This window comes from Bombus bifarius, unplaced genomic scaffold (genome assembly GCF_011952205.1).
Source record: "Bombus bifarius isolate JDL3187 unplaced genomic scaffold, Bbif_JDL3187 scf7180000008515, whole genome shotgun sequence".
In the NCBI taxonomy this organism is placed as follows: domain Eukaryota; kingdom Metazoa; phylum Arthropoda; class Insecta; order Hymenoptera; family Apidae; genus Bombus; species Bombus bifarius.
This window is the reverse complement of record NW_022884701.1, coordinates 202729-217177: the sequence shown is the minus strand read 5'-3', so window position 1 is coordinate 217177 and position 14449 is coordinate 202729. Positions and strand designations below refer to the sequence as shown.

Sequence of the window (14449 nt, the reverse complement as noted above, 5' to 3'; positions counted from 1 at the left end):
ATTCGTGTATCATCCAAGTACTGGTGTTTCCTCGTTCGCTGAAAATTGATTTTATCAAGTAGGCGTTACAATTTTCGTTATCGAATTGCTTTAAGACTTTCACTTTTACGCAAACCTTACAATGTACGGGTGTAAACACGTCATCTCTGTAGAGATCAATAGATCATGGTCTAGTAGATTGTAGACGGTCAATAGATCGAAGGAAGAATAAGAATTGCAGGCGCTTTTAAAGTGGGTCCCTTTCTTCCTTTTCATTTCGGATCGGAAGTGTAAAAGGTTCTCCAGGCTTAAGTGGCCGGATCCATGACACGTTTTGATTCCTGCGGAACGTATCAGGTTTCGGAACGTACGGTGGCCGTGTTCTTCTCGGTTAGGGAACGATCTCGTTTCTGAACGTGTCGACTTGTTGACCCATCTACCAGCCACTCCCGAAGGATCCGATTTCACCGACGTTTCGAGGACTCGCGACCGTGCTGACCGTCCAGATCTGGCCGTGGAATCCTCTTCAACTGGCTTCTCTGGAATTTCCTCGGACCACCGCGTCGAATTTCGCGGTTCCGCCGAAAATTTGGATATTCTTCGCTGTTTGCTCAATCAAACTACATTTCCTCGGTTCTCTGTGTTTGGACAATCTTGCGTCTCTGTCAATTAATCTTAAAACGATGCTACAAAGATTCAATCGTTACGTTGCTACAAAACTTGAGATCTAGTCTTGACGTCTCAATCGAAGAGAAGTCTATAAACAGAACGGAGGTTCGTCGTTTCAAACGACACCTTCGCTAGGAAAGCTGGCGTGTTGTCGCACGGCCACGCTCTCCTCCGCCTACTCCAGAGCTCTCGAAGGGTCCTTGATTTCGCAACCTGTACGAAAGTCTCGCGGTGCGCAACGCGGTTGCCGAGATCGGAGGTGACGGAGACGCACGGATGGTTCGCGCGTTGCCTTACGATAGGGTACGAGGGGTGGAAGAAGCAGACTCAAAGTACAGAGAAAGGGAAATAAAATAAAGAAATAAAAAATGTGGAGGAAAGATCGAGATGGGAAGGAGAAAGGGAGAAAAAGAAAGGAGAGAAAGGGAACGAAAGAAGGGGATGATATCCCTCTCAGTGTGTAGCATTTGAAGGAGACGACGCTTCTCTTTGCAAGAGTAGAGATCCTGATGGGTCTCGGGAGGGGCGTATTTACAAGGAGGAGAGAGAGAGAGAGAGGAGTACGGAAGGAAGACAGGCGGAGGAAAAGAGGAGAGATACGGGACGCAAAGGGGGCCACGAGGAAGAGGACGATGGGAGTGAAGCATCCTCGACAGTTCTAGGATACTCCTTGCCGGTATCCTGGGGTCCTCGCTGCACAAGGACCATCCTCTTCCTCTTCCTCTTCTTCGCGACGCACTGTTTTCCTCTCTTTTTTTCTACCAGTTTAGGTCCTTCTTCCCTCTTCTTTTCGTTCCTTTCTTCCTCCCGTTCCTTTCCTAACTTCCTCTCGTGACGTTTCTGCGCCTGCGACGTTTATACCTCCTCCTCTTCCTCTTCCTCTCTCTGTTCGTCTTCTTTCTCGTCTCCTTAACTCCGTTACAAAGCCGAGTAGCCACCTTTTCAGCGCTCTTCTCGCTTTTCAGGATCCACCGCGTCTCTACCGCAACTCTTCAGCTCGCGACCTCCTGTGCACTCGTGTGCTTCCTCCCTCGCCACAGCTCTCTCTCTCTCTCTCTCTCTGTCCCTCCCTCCCGCCCCCTCTCTATTCTTTCTCTTTCTTTTCTGCTTGTCTCCTCGTTCTCCCGGAACCTCCTCGGTATACTCGCGCGTCGAGCAAGTGTGTAGGATTCGATATCACCTAATCACGATCCTCGAGCGGGAACAGACTCTTCTCTCGACGACTTTTCGACGGCACGAGGGGCGTGATTGTTTTTTCTTCTGCTGTCTCTGTTCACGAGCGTTACCTTAATGGTCTTCCGATACGTCTTGTAAAAGATTCGAGGACCTTTAAACGACTTGTGGTTAGATGCTTGGTGAACGGTATTTGAGTTCATGGGATTGAGTTTGATCTCGTGTCGCATGCAATCGGACTAAAGTTTCTGAATGCGAATCATTTTCTGGTCAATCCTCTAATCTCCTATCACGCGGAAGTATCAACGAAGCATAATAGAAAATGTCTATTTTTATTTTGTTTCATTTATTCACTACTAGTTACGAAGTTTTAATTCTTCGGTCGTACCATATCTATTTTATTATTTTCCAGTCATATTTCCTATTTTCTATTCTATTTCGTTGCAATTAACGCGTCTCTGTATCAAAAATGAAACTCATGTTCTCCCCCGCCTTCTAACGAAATGATAAAATCAACGTGGACCCATCACGAGGACAATCACAGAAATACCAATTTGAAACTATGAAATGGTTCAAAGATCATTCAAAAACCGAGACAGCACTCGACTCGCCTCCTAATCGTCGAGTCGATGCTGTCTCTTACGATCGTAAATACGGTGGCTGTGGCTTCCGGAGGAAAAGGTAGCGTGGATGTAAACGCGGCCATAGAGGACGCGAGAGCGGCGGAGGTAATGCGCCAGCTGAGGCAAGGGTCCTTGCTTTGACTCCAAACTCACCAGTATAACTGAATGCCTCTCTATAGGCCGAGTACGTGCTTCTAAGTGCATCCTGATTTTTCGAAGCTCTTTGATTATACCCTTCTTCTCTCTTTCTTTCCCTTCGGCTCTCCTGTTACCTTACCCTCTTGTATTCGCATTCTTCTTCCGTCTTTACCTTCGCTCGATCTGCAAACGGAGGACGTGGAAACAGCTATCGATTTACTACTAATGTTTCTTAAGGAAGTTATATTATCTTATTAACCAGGAAATTCGACTCTACGATCTTTAATCGATATAAATCTTTTAATATGCAACCTTCGTAGTATTCCTTTATCCATTCGTTTGTAGTTTCAGAATTATTTAATAAAAAAGACTTACTTGTTCACGTTGTCAAATCAAATCTCGCTATCGATTTCTTAAAGCCAACTCCTTACGCCTTACACGGTGAAGCGAAGAAATCGATTTACGGATTGAAACGGGCTTTTGGACGGCTCGGGTAGCGGCTGGATCTCTTCACAGGTGCACAAGTAGCTGTGTTGATTTATTTGATAAATGAGTAGTGGATAGGGCTTTAAGCGGGCGAGAGAGAGGGAGAGCTCTCCAGCGGAGAGTCCTACAACGCCGAGCGCACTACTCTTTCGCTCCTCTGCTTTCGTTTCCTCTCTCCCTCTCTCTCTTTCGCCTTCTCGTTTTTTACCCCGACTCCCTCTTGCCTCCCTGAAATCAAACGTAGAACCAGTTGGACCGACATAGGTCCCGCGAGTGCGATTCAAACACTCTCACCGTGGCTCCTCTCTGCTACTTTCATCGTCAATGCGATTTTCACTGCTTGTTTCTCGCGGTACGCCCTGTCTCTTCGAGCTATCCGGAAACAATACTCTCCCGGAGAATACGCTTGAAATGATACGAAATTGTTACAATGTTACACCAAGTGTTTTACAAATATTTATAATAAATTTTATCAAACGGTATTGCACATAATTAACGATACCGATCCTTTAAAGAAGATATCAAAGAAGAAATGTTCCAGAAAGGGCAAGGTCCACGTGCACGCGAGACGCGACTTGATCCAAAACGGCTGAGCAAGCAGGCCGTGCGAGCATCGTCGGAGCCAGCTATGCAGAAATCCGCGTTTTTCTTCTCTTCTTCGTGGTTCGCCAATGTTCCGCCAATGTTCCGCCGATATACCGTCTCCTCCTTCGTGGAGGACTAGAAAGCGAAAATATTGACTCTGTCAGCCGGTCGGTTCAACGTATAACGCGAAAGAGAAGCGGCCGCTGGAAGGCGGTACAAATTAGGGGCGGATATCGTATTGTTTTGGAACAATGTCAGAGGGATTAGCCAGTCCGTACACATCGAGCGTCCACGTGAAAACGCTCCGTTTCGTTCCCCTTCCAACATCGTTACAATTGTACCGACACGGCTATACCGATTTATCCTGGAGAAGCCGGGAAAATAACAAAGGATCCGTCTTTCCAGTTGAAACTTCTCGCAGACGTGGCACACGACGAGGTCTGCTCTGCTTGTAATCGAGAAGGGATGACGATCAGCGATTCCGTCGTCGTTATCGGCGATGAATAATTAATGTCGTTAATGAATTAAAGATCACCGTGGGTTAAAGAAAGCCAGCGATTGACTGGTTGGCTCGTTAAATATTGGCTGCATCTTGCACAGCTTCGCCAACGTGTATTGATTTCGTCGCGTCTCTGACTAGGTGTATAAATAATTTCTAATTTGAAGAACGAATACGTTCCCTGAAATATCACATTGTTAACCTGAAAATTAATTTGAAAAGATTTTATAACAACTTCCACCAAATTGATGACAATTGATAAGATAAGACAATTGATAATATTATGAGGTGTATTGTGTTGTCCGTGATACTTATAGCCGTGCTGTAGATGTCGCTGATGGGGGTTACTGCTATTTTTCTTCTAATTTAGGATGCGTGAAAGAAAAATCGCGGACTCCGGTTGCCGGGATTTGAACACCCGGGTCCCGAACGTTCGTAACCTAAGGCGCTAACCACTGCGCTACATATATATCACATATATATGTCGGAGATGAAAGAACACCGGAGCCTTTGGAATTTTGGATAATCCCGCAACATTGTAATCTAGAGTCTACTATAGCTGTAATTAGACAATTGTAGTTATTCAATCCGATTGTAATTGTTCGCGAGTTGTGATAATGAGCTTGGGCTCGAGGCGACAGCCAGTCGCCGAACGTAGCCGCGGTCACGGGATGAACGCTTTGTCTAACAAAGGTATGGAGTAATTCTATAGCTCTCCTTAAAAGAAATATTTGTAGCGGCACGCGACAGTAAACATTCCAACGGTTTCTGTCCCGTGGCTCGCCACACGCAGACCCTATTCTTCGAGCAAGATGATGATGTCAGATGTCGATGCGTCTCCGGAGTACATGTTCAGCTAGCCTGAGGGCCCGTCATAAATCTTAGAATTTAGTTGACTAAAGTCCTTCGAACGAACAGTCTTTGTCCCAGCTACGGGAAGATAGAAGAGACCTATTTTTCAACGAACGGCGTCTCCCACTAGCAACTTTCCCTCGAGGGCGGCTAGCATCTTTTTCTAACCACCGATATGGCGATTGACCAATTAGCAGCAACGCCAAATTCCCTCACCTTCTGAACGAAGGGTATCCTCGACGAATCCGATGATCTCGTGTCCTCAGACACACCCTATCATAGTTTTCCTCTGCAGCATCATCGCGACGGAGAGTCATTCTCTCGTGAGGTCACATTAGCGAGTAGTTACTTAGAGTCTGTACGCTCGGTGGATATTCCACGTTTTCGCAAAGAGTCCGACTTAGATTTTTGTGAGCACGTACATCTATCATCCCGTTGACCGCGGATTCGTTATTGGACCTAAGACCAACATCACTAGTATCGCGAGTGTCCAACCGCCGCGGTTGATTGTCGAGTCGGTAGCATCCATACTCGTATTAACAGACCGTACCTTCGTTATAACACGACGATGGCCGATTCCAATGAAGATTCATCGAACGCCCACAACCTTATTCCTGACCCCTCTCCGACATATATAATCATATATATATTATATATGATTACGTAGATTGATATTTAATAGTACCTAATCGATAAATAAGTAAAATAGAAAGAAGAACGATTGGATGAAATTTCTTTTTCCTTATCAGAGACACCGATGTGTTAAAGCGGGTGGCAAAGGCGTCAGATAAGGCACCATCGTTGATTGGATCACCGCGAGAAATCGATACCTCAGCCCCCTCTTCTCCGGTTCGGAGCTTCTCCTTCTTCGTTTCAACCTCTGTCTTCGTCGTTCCTCCGAGAGTACACGCTTTCACCCTCCACCTCCTGTCTCTCTCTCTCTCTCTCTCTCTTTTCTGTGTTCCTCCTCGTGGCCGCCGCCGTGGCTGCCTCCAATTTCCCCGTGACGGGCTCCTGGAGGATTCTCGAGTGCCCTCTCATCGCCCTCTGGGCCATCCAACCGAGCTCTGTCCGGCAGTCTCCATGCCAACACCCGCTCGATAAATTTATTGGTCGCCTCTGACACGAGTGCTTCTGCATACTTCTTTCTCCTTCTCTCTGGTACTTCGTCTTATAACGTCATCTCTGTCACGCTCGGATACACCGTTCTTGCAAGTAGGGATATTTTCTTGGCCGATGCTCAGCCACGGGACCTCGCGAAATGTCACGCGACTCTTGCATTTCGGCTTACCCTATTAACGCTGAGCTCATCTCCTCGACTGTTAACAACCGCTTTGAGCTTTGTTTCTTTCCGACGAAAGAGGATTAGTTTTCGATTGTTGGCGCTCGATTATTATTTTTAGCTGTCGGAAAAAATCTCTAGTTATGAGCAGTTATGGGCAACTTAGAGATATATACTTAGATGTCGTAAGCATTCTATAGGAGTAGATACGTATTTTGAATCTCATGCTGCGATAGTCATTTGTAAATTGATACGTCAAATTTCTCATTCGGATTAGATCTCATCGAACAAGTTGAGTATAGTACGGACGATGGAATAGTTCCGAATTGATACCGTGCGGCTGAGAATCACGTGACCTCGAGCTCCAATATGTCTGAAATTACCGTAAACTTTAATTACCTGATCAATTTTACGATCTGGTTATTACCTGTTTCATATGTTCTCCAACATTCGACAAAATTTAGCGAAACATAGAAATTCAAACTTTTCGAAATATGCAGTCAAAGACGCAGCGATATAATCCACAGTACCAGGAAGCACGTACAAAACGTTCGTTAATCACGATCGAACGATGCAATCGTCGTCTAAGCCGGCGCGCAATTAAACGGCCGGCGAATTACGGTGGAGCCTGAATTGGTGGCTACTCCGCAGCTTGGTATTGGATCTCGCCTGTGGATGGGACTCGAATCAATCCGGTTCCCCCTTTGCGAAATTGTAAATAAATTAGGAGCTACGCGATCGCGAGAGTCAACACGTTACTTGCGCGCGACCGATCCCTACCTCGTCTTTACCTCCCCCTTGTTCGTACGTGTGCGCCCGCTGCGTGGCGCCACACACGCGTGCCTGTGTACCGCTGCTTGCCGGTGCGCATGCGCGAACCGAGCGAGCTCATTCACCACGGTGGGCGTGCATTGCACGAAGCGGACGAAGATAGACAAGGTACGAGGGTTAGGTTTGCGGAGAGCTGGAAAGAGAAAGGGTCGAGGGTCGGGAGGAGCACATAGACGAGGGACCAACACACCGTCGTTGCGTTTATTAACGCACGTTGCACGGTGGGGTTTGCTGGCACAGCATCGGCTGTGCGGCAACCAGCCAGGCAGGGTCAAGTGTTTCTCTCCGTCCTTCTTCGATCTTCGCCCTTTTCCGTTTCCCCTCCCCCTCAGCCTCCCCGCCGACCGCTGTGTCCCACCTTCCCGCGCGCACCTTCCCCTACCCATGACTCTGTACCCCCACCGTTTCCCCGCAACCCCCTACGGGTTCTACGGTCGCCTCGACCGAAGCTGAAATATCCGGAGAACGAAACGCGGTTGCTCGCAGGTCCAACTTTTCTCCTTATGCGCGTTACGTTTCCGTCTTCCACCCCTTTTTGTTCGTCGTTGACGATTATTAATTCGCGATAAATAATCAATCACGACGGAACTTTGAAATTTCGAAAAGGCACGATATGAAGGTATTGCGAGAATTGCAAAATATTCAGAAGCTCACGTTCCTAAAAATGTTTGCGGTAATCAGCGCGGGCTTGTAAATATTCGATGCGCGTTCGAACGATAATTAGGAAACCGCGGTACGTCGAAAATCTCGTTGGGAATTTTAGTAATAATTACGAGGCGACGATCACGGGATAAATCGGCCGAAATCTCAACGTGGATTTCGATAACAATCGACGGGCCGTGAATGCATTGGCAAACGTCCAACGATGCGACGCGGATTCCGATAATCATCGATGGACGCGCCATAAAACGTTCCAAATCGCGATGCAGATTTCGCCAATGTGAATTTCGATAATCGTAAAATCGTAAAATCGTATTTCGTAAAATATCAAAAATTCCGACAATTAACGAGTATTGTGCAATACAAAAAATGGCTATCGATAAATGAATTTAGTCGTTCGGAAGTTACAATGATCTGTTCCACAAATTCGAAAGTTACAAGGAGCGATGAAAAATAATGTTACGAACATTATTTTTGTCTAATTTATCTCGAAACTTACTAATTTCAATAATAACGAAAAAAGTAAAGTCGATCAGTTCGAATTCCAAAAGGTTTAACAATTCTGGATAGAATAATTCCGAAATCATCTTATAAAATATTGAGAAATTCCCTAATGGCTGTAAAACGATATACGATACGATAACTTTGATACACAAATTAACCCTAAAAAGAGCTATACGTCGATGGATGAACCAGCAAGGACGGTAGCTGGTTTGCCCAGCGAAAGAGAGAGGAGAAGGTTGTACGTATTTTCCTCTCGTGCGAATCACCGCGGTCGACAGAAACAGGGAAACGGAGTTGAACCACGAAGAGAGGAAGAAAGTAAAAGTCGTCCGCAGAAGGGGGAAGGGGTAAACGTGTCTCCTTTCTCGTTTCGTTTCGTTTCGTTTCGCCGAGGCAGGCAGGCAGGCAGGCAGGCAGGCAGGCAGGCTCGTCGAGGCGCTAGAAGGGCCGGCGTTCGAGGGCCTCCATTACCGACGACTAAAAAAGAGGAACAGGAAAACGCTAAGAGAAAAAGAGGAAGAGGGTAGAAGGCCAGGGGGCGTGGGGTAGGGGAAATCTTGAGTTGCACCCGGCTCGTTTCTTCTTTTCCACGGCTCTGGCAAAGGCGAGAATGAATGCGTGCAAACGGCAAAGGGCGGAAGAAGAAAGGGAAGAACCATGACGAAAGAACGGAAAAGAGGAAGGAGAAGGACGGAGACGGAGAAGAAGAAGAAGAAGAAGAAGAAGAAGAAGGAGGAGGGGAAGAAGTTGAAATCGCCAGCACGCGAGAGAGGTACCGGCGAGAAAAGAGGAAGCTGAAGGAGGCAACGGAGAGGACCATATACAGAAAAAGAGAAGAAGGAAGAAAGCGGTCGGAGGAATTACCGGTTCGTTGGCTAACTGGCTTCATAGAAGAAAAACCTCTTTATATCTCGCGCGCACGCACGTAAGCTGGTAGCGTGGCTGAAAAACGCGCCTTTAAGCCTCGAGTTTCATCGAATACACCCCGTGTACGAGTGGTACGCGGAACAAAGCCACCGGAAATCGCCCGAGTGGTACTCTGGCCTGCCTGGCGCCATCTTGTACACGGCTACCAGCCACGATGGGGAACGCACGCTCTTTACTCCCTCATTGTTCTTGTCGTCAGGTAGTTGCGCCACATTCGGATGGAACATCTCCCACCTTCCTTCTTCTCTTTCCCTCTGTTTTTTACTTTGTTGTACCCTTCTCTCTTGCCAGATGTCTTGAGACAAGTGACGGAGGAGCGCCGAAATTGTGACCACTTTGATGTCGAGACTCTGTTGTTCGGAGGCCGGAGATGATGTTACGCGGAGACGCGAGTTCTCGGTGCTCGTTAGAGATTCTGATGGAGCTGATTGTTGGATACGTTGTTAATTAGAGGAGATATAACTTGCTATTATCCCTGTTAAGTTTGGCCCGCTGTAGACTGAGCTGTCAATCTCTCGACGTTGCACTCGAGCCTTCAATTTGAAAAAAGATTCTTGTAGTTTACCATTTGATACTTGCCTTGGTATTGGTAATACAAGGTATTTTAGGTTTCACTTACTATTCGGTAACTTTCTTCCATTCCGAATTCTATTTGTCATACGCCTTCGAGATCTATGCCGATTCGAAAGTTGCCAATACGCCAACCTTGACCGTCCCGTTTTCCCTTTTTCTTTTTAAATATCGAAATCGCTATCCGTTCTTCTTGCGCAAACATTATTCCTCTCAAGCAGTTGGGTTAGGTGGGTGTAGGTAAACATTGTATAGCACGTGTAAGTAGAAGGTAAGCTAAAGCTAAATAAGCGTCTTCTGCTTCCTCTTCGTCCGTCTTCTCGCTCTTTCTCTATCTTTTTTTCTTTCTCTTTTTCTTTCTCTTTTTCTTTTTTTTTTTTCGTGCTCCGATACACGCCAGCAGGAGCGTGTACGAAGTGTCTCTTACCAGCACTGGTGCCTTTTCATTCGAGTTAGTCGGTTGGTCTCGCCTCTAGAGGAAAGCGGAGGCTAAAGGGTTTCGATTTCCGTGCCGCGGCCGTACAAGTCTTTTTCACTTTCATCCGCCGCAGAGAAAATTTATACGCGCCTCGAATTCACTGGCACGCCTTTAATTTCTAATTCTTCGAACGGAAACGCCGGGTAACCGGTCGCCTCTGATTCGTCGCCTGCGAAAATCATCTCTCCGGTTTACACGCCGCGTCACCTGCAATCAAGATTCCGTCGATATCTTTCACGATGCGCAAAATCGCGATATTCAAACTATATATACGCTCTATCGAACTTGTCGAAGACAGCGAAAGAGCGGAATACGAAATTTCGCCAAACAATTATCCAGCATTTTCGTTACTAGTTGGATCAGAGTTCCAGAATTTTACTTCGAATCTTGTCGTTGCACGAGAGATCAAATATTTAATGCTCTATCCCGGATCTCTTTGTCGCAAGGAAGATTATAGTTCGGAGTGCTAGAGCGTAAAATCGTAGGCAACGGTTGGCTTTCGGTTGAAAGTTCCACTTGCGTTTCTATGGGAACTGTGAACGATAGATTCGGTTTTAGCGGAAAACTTTGGCAAAATCTTCGACGCTGTCGATACGACGAACGAAAAACGACAACGAGAAGGGAAATTATGGGGCTGGATAGTCGAGGGGGGTTTCGGGGAACGACGGGGTCGGTCGGGAAAGTGTAATTTCAGTTTGAAACAGGAACGGGAGAGGCCGACCCACATCGAGGCTTCGAGTGTTTGTATTGCTGACGCGGCGATCCAATCCAATCCAATACCCATGGCGGATAGGCAACACACAGTGCATATACTATCTACGTATGAACGTATCTCCCTCTCTTTCTCTCCCTTCTTCCTCCTCTCCCTCGCCCTGTCGCTTTCCCGTCTGCTTCCCAATACAATTTCGCGGGGTTCGCGTCGAGCAGGCGGAGCCTTCATTTTGTAATTAATTGTCCGCCATTTTAACATCGGAAAATCATTTTTTCCTCGGCGACCACGACTTCCCAATTAAATCACCAGCCATACATGGATTCTCCCGTTGTTTCTGGCACGAAGAACGGTGTCGGCGATGAAACATCGCAGAGATTCAGATGATATTGTTTGGTGATTTCAATATAGACGATGTCTACCATCTTGTATATTTTTAACGCTTTACCTGAAACACGATAATATTCGAGGTATCATGGAGAAACATTGACTGTTCATAACAAAAGATTTATCGAATCACTCCGGTATCACAGTCTCTTGCAAAACGATTTCTTTCTTGCAAGTAGCGTCCAATCTGTGTCCGTGTACGATCGCCAAAGTTAGATCGTACGAATTAGAGGTTTCGTCTCGTAAATCCAAGAGCGATCCAGTTACTTCGATGTCTATCGAAAAAACTGGAATTCCAGCGTCGTTATATTTACGCGATTGGAAGAAAGAATCTTGGCGCATGAATCGAAGAAGCGAACGTGGCTCCTATGGAAACAGAGAAATTAATACCCGTGGCGAAATTCAGCATAGAGCCGTCTAATTAAATACCTGAGCGTGGCAACGATCGCGACCCTCGGGATAGGGTTGAAGCGGTTAGCCGGGGCTGCATGCGTGCTAGTCGGCTGCTATTATCATAAACGCAACAATAACGAGGGATGATCCGACGTGTAAACTGTTAAACCCTCCTCCCCCTTGGCTCTTTTTTCGGCGAGGGTGAGGATTACCGTGGGGGCCCATCGAACCACGTTCCCGGGGCTGGAATCCACAGGGGATGTTATTGTTGCCGCAGAGAGCGAGAGAAAGCGGTCGTCGAGCTGCTGGAAATAGACACAGTGTAGGGACTCTGTAACTGTTAGGCTAGAAATCTACGGGACCATGCCGTTCAACCCTCGATAATATTGACGGTATTTGCCGCCTCCTATTACGAGCTCGATTGAACCAAACTATACGATTATCATGCGTCACTGATAGTCTCTCCAGACTGGGTCCTGAGACTATGGGGAGAAGGGTGACCTTTGTTGCAGGGTTTGAGCATCTCGATGATAATTTCTTAAAACGATGAGAGGTTGGCGAATCTTTTTGTCGAAGCGTGTTCGTTTACAGATCTGCAAATAGGAGTATCTAACGGTGTAAAAACGAATTATACAAAGTAGTTGACATTGACCAGAGAATGGCTACTACTCACAGGAAAGGTCACTCGAGTGATTGTCTAGCTCCAGGACAGAGCTCCAAGGATAATTTACTCTGTAACATATTATAATAGAATTAACATATATTCTTTAGCTAAAATTATTTATTTATTTATTTATTTATCGTACAGGAAAGTATTCCGGCTAGAGTACAAACTGAAAGTATATAATGAATAATTAATTCTGCAGTTTGGAAAAATAGATAGAAAAAAGAAAAAAATAGATAAATAGTGGACATGTTCAAATCATTACTGAAAAAAATCGCGGCTTCGCACATCCGGTTAATAGGATCACAGATAAACAAGTTGAAACGTATCTCTGTACCAGAAAAGGGTCACGAGGGTCTTAATGGGCTGCGGACAACAACAAAGTTAAGCCTATTCCTGATAATATTTAATATGGTAATTGCTATGATCAGCGATTGCCATCTTCTATCCTGCATGCCGAAAACTTAAGGAAACGCGATGTCCGACCAATGCGCGATACAGCAGCCCAAAGGTGTTAGAGTATGTAAATTTCGCGGTGCATCGTCTAAGAAAACCGCGGCCTTCATACCCTCCTAACAGAATCCCTGAATGCGAGAGACGAAGTAAACGAGGAGCGTGATAAGGTCACCGAAATCGCGTATCCAAACGATTCCGCGAAGGTCTCATGAGAAAACACTTATCATAACTCAATGACACGCCGTTGACCACGCACCAATGCACGAAATTATCAAATTCATATTGCGTTAAGAAAGTTTTCCATGCATCGGGAAAAGAACGATCGAAGATTAACCATATCACGCGAGAAAGCATAAAGCTGCAACGCTTGAACAAAATTGAGACGATACCGCCAGCACCTTCCGATATTTTAGAATTACAAATAGTAAAAATATCCTCAATACCGGTACCAAAGTTGGATAGGTGTATGCAACGATTAAAGGAAAAGTGTGAACGGACTACAAGCGGAGAAGCATAGACCAGTGCGAAATATGACAATTTATCGGATATCACTGACTCTAACGATAGAATCATTATCCGGAAACATATCGCTAACGATTCCAAGAGATTGCCGTTAATTATCGACAAAGCTCCAGTAATAATAGCTCTAGTAATAATCTTCGATACGAAGTATACGGAACAAACAAGATAATCTTTATACCGATTTGTACGTTTACGAATACGATGAGCTTTTCTTCTTCCGATGAATGACTTTAATAAGATTCATTTTATATATTCTTTTTGCCAATATATATGACATAATACAAGTGGCTACGTATATAAGAAAGAAACCGCATCATTAGGGTCAAGATTCGATAGTGCGTCGTCCCAAATAATAGAGTTGAAATAATCGCACATTGCTAAGTAGTGGTCACGTCTGAACTATATTTGTATCGTTCGTTATTTAACAGCGGCCGAGACGATACGTTCAAACGGAGATCGAGGATCATACATTACGAGATACACAAATTTTAAGTTTTATCTAAAGATCGATACACTAAATAACAAGTTGCGCGAGAGTCTTACGGAGGGTAGTGCTTTCCAGTTGAACGGTTTAATCGTGGACAGTTCCGAGAAACAGTCTTTAAGCAGAATAAGTGGATCGATGGTCCCTTGGTTAAATACATTCATAGCAGACAACGAGCGACGCTCGCACGTGGAATACATGAATACGAAATCCTGGAACTTCATTACCGGAAGGTTACGTGAGTCTGCCAAGTCGCGGAACGCTCAAATGATACTTGCACGATGCGACCCATCGACCATGGGGGGCACACAGTCAACCACGTTTCATCGACGGCTGCACAACTCCTCCGCGGGTAGCTTATAATCAATTCAATTAAAATTGATTTCCACTCATCACGATACATCAAACAAAACGGGCCGTTGGTCCCCCCTTCTCTCTCTCTCTCTCTCTCTCGCTTCTTTTTTCAATGCTCTCGCGGCACCGCTCTTATTTCGTACTCCCCCTTGACTACCGTAAAAAGCATGATATCGCGATTCGAAACCGAGTTATAAATATTCAACGGGAGTCAAAGATGGGGC

The 14449-nt window shown here is 45.7% G+C and overlaps 1 protein-coding gene across 1 annotated transcript in view; it reads left to right on the top strand.

Moving 5' to 3' along the window:
- Nucleotides 1-14449, top strand: part of LOC117213156 (5'-3' exoribonuclease 2 homolog) — a 30311-nt gene that overhangs the window by 13358 nt on the left and 2504 nt on the right. The gene's annotated exons all lie outside the window — the stretch shown is intronic.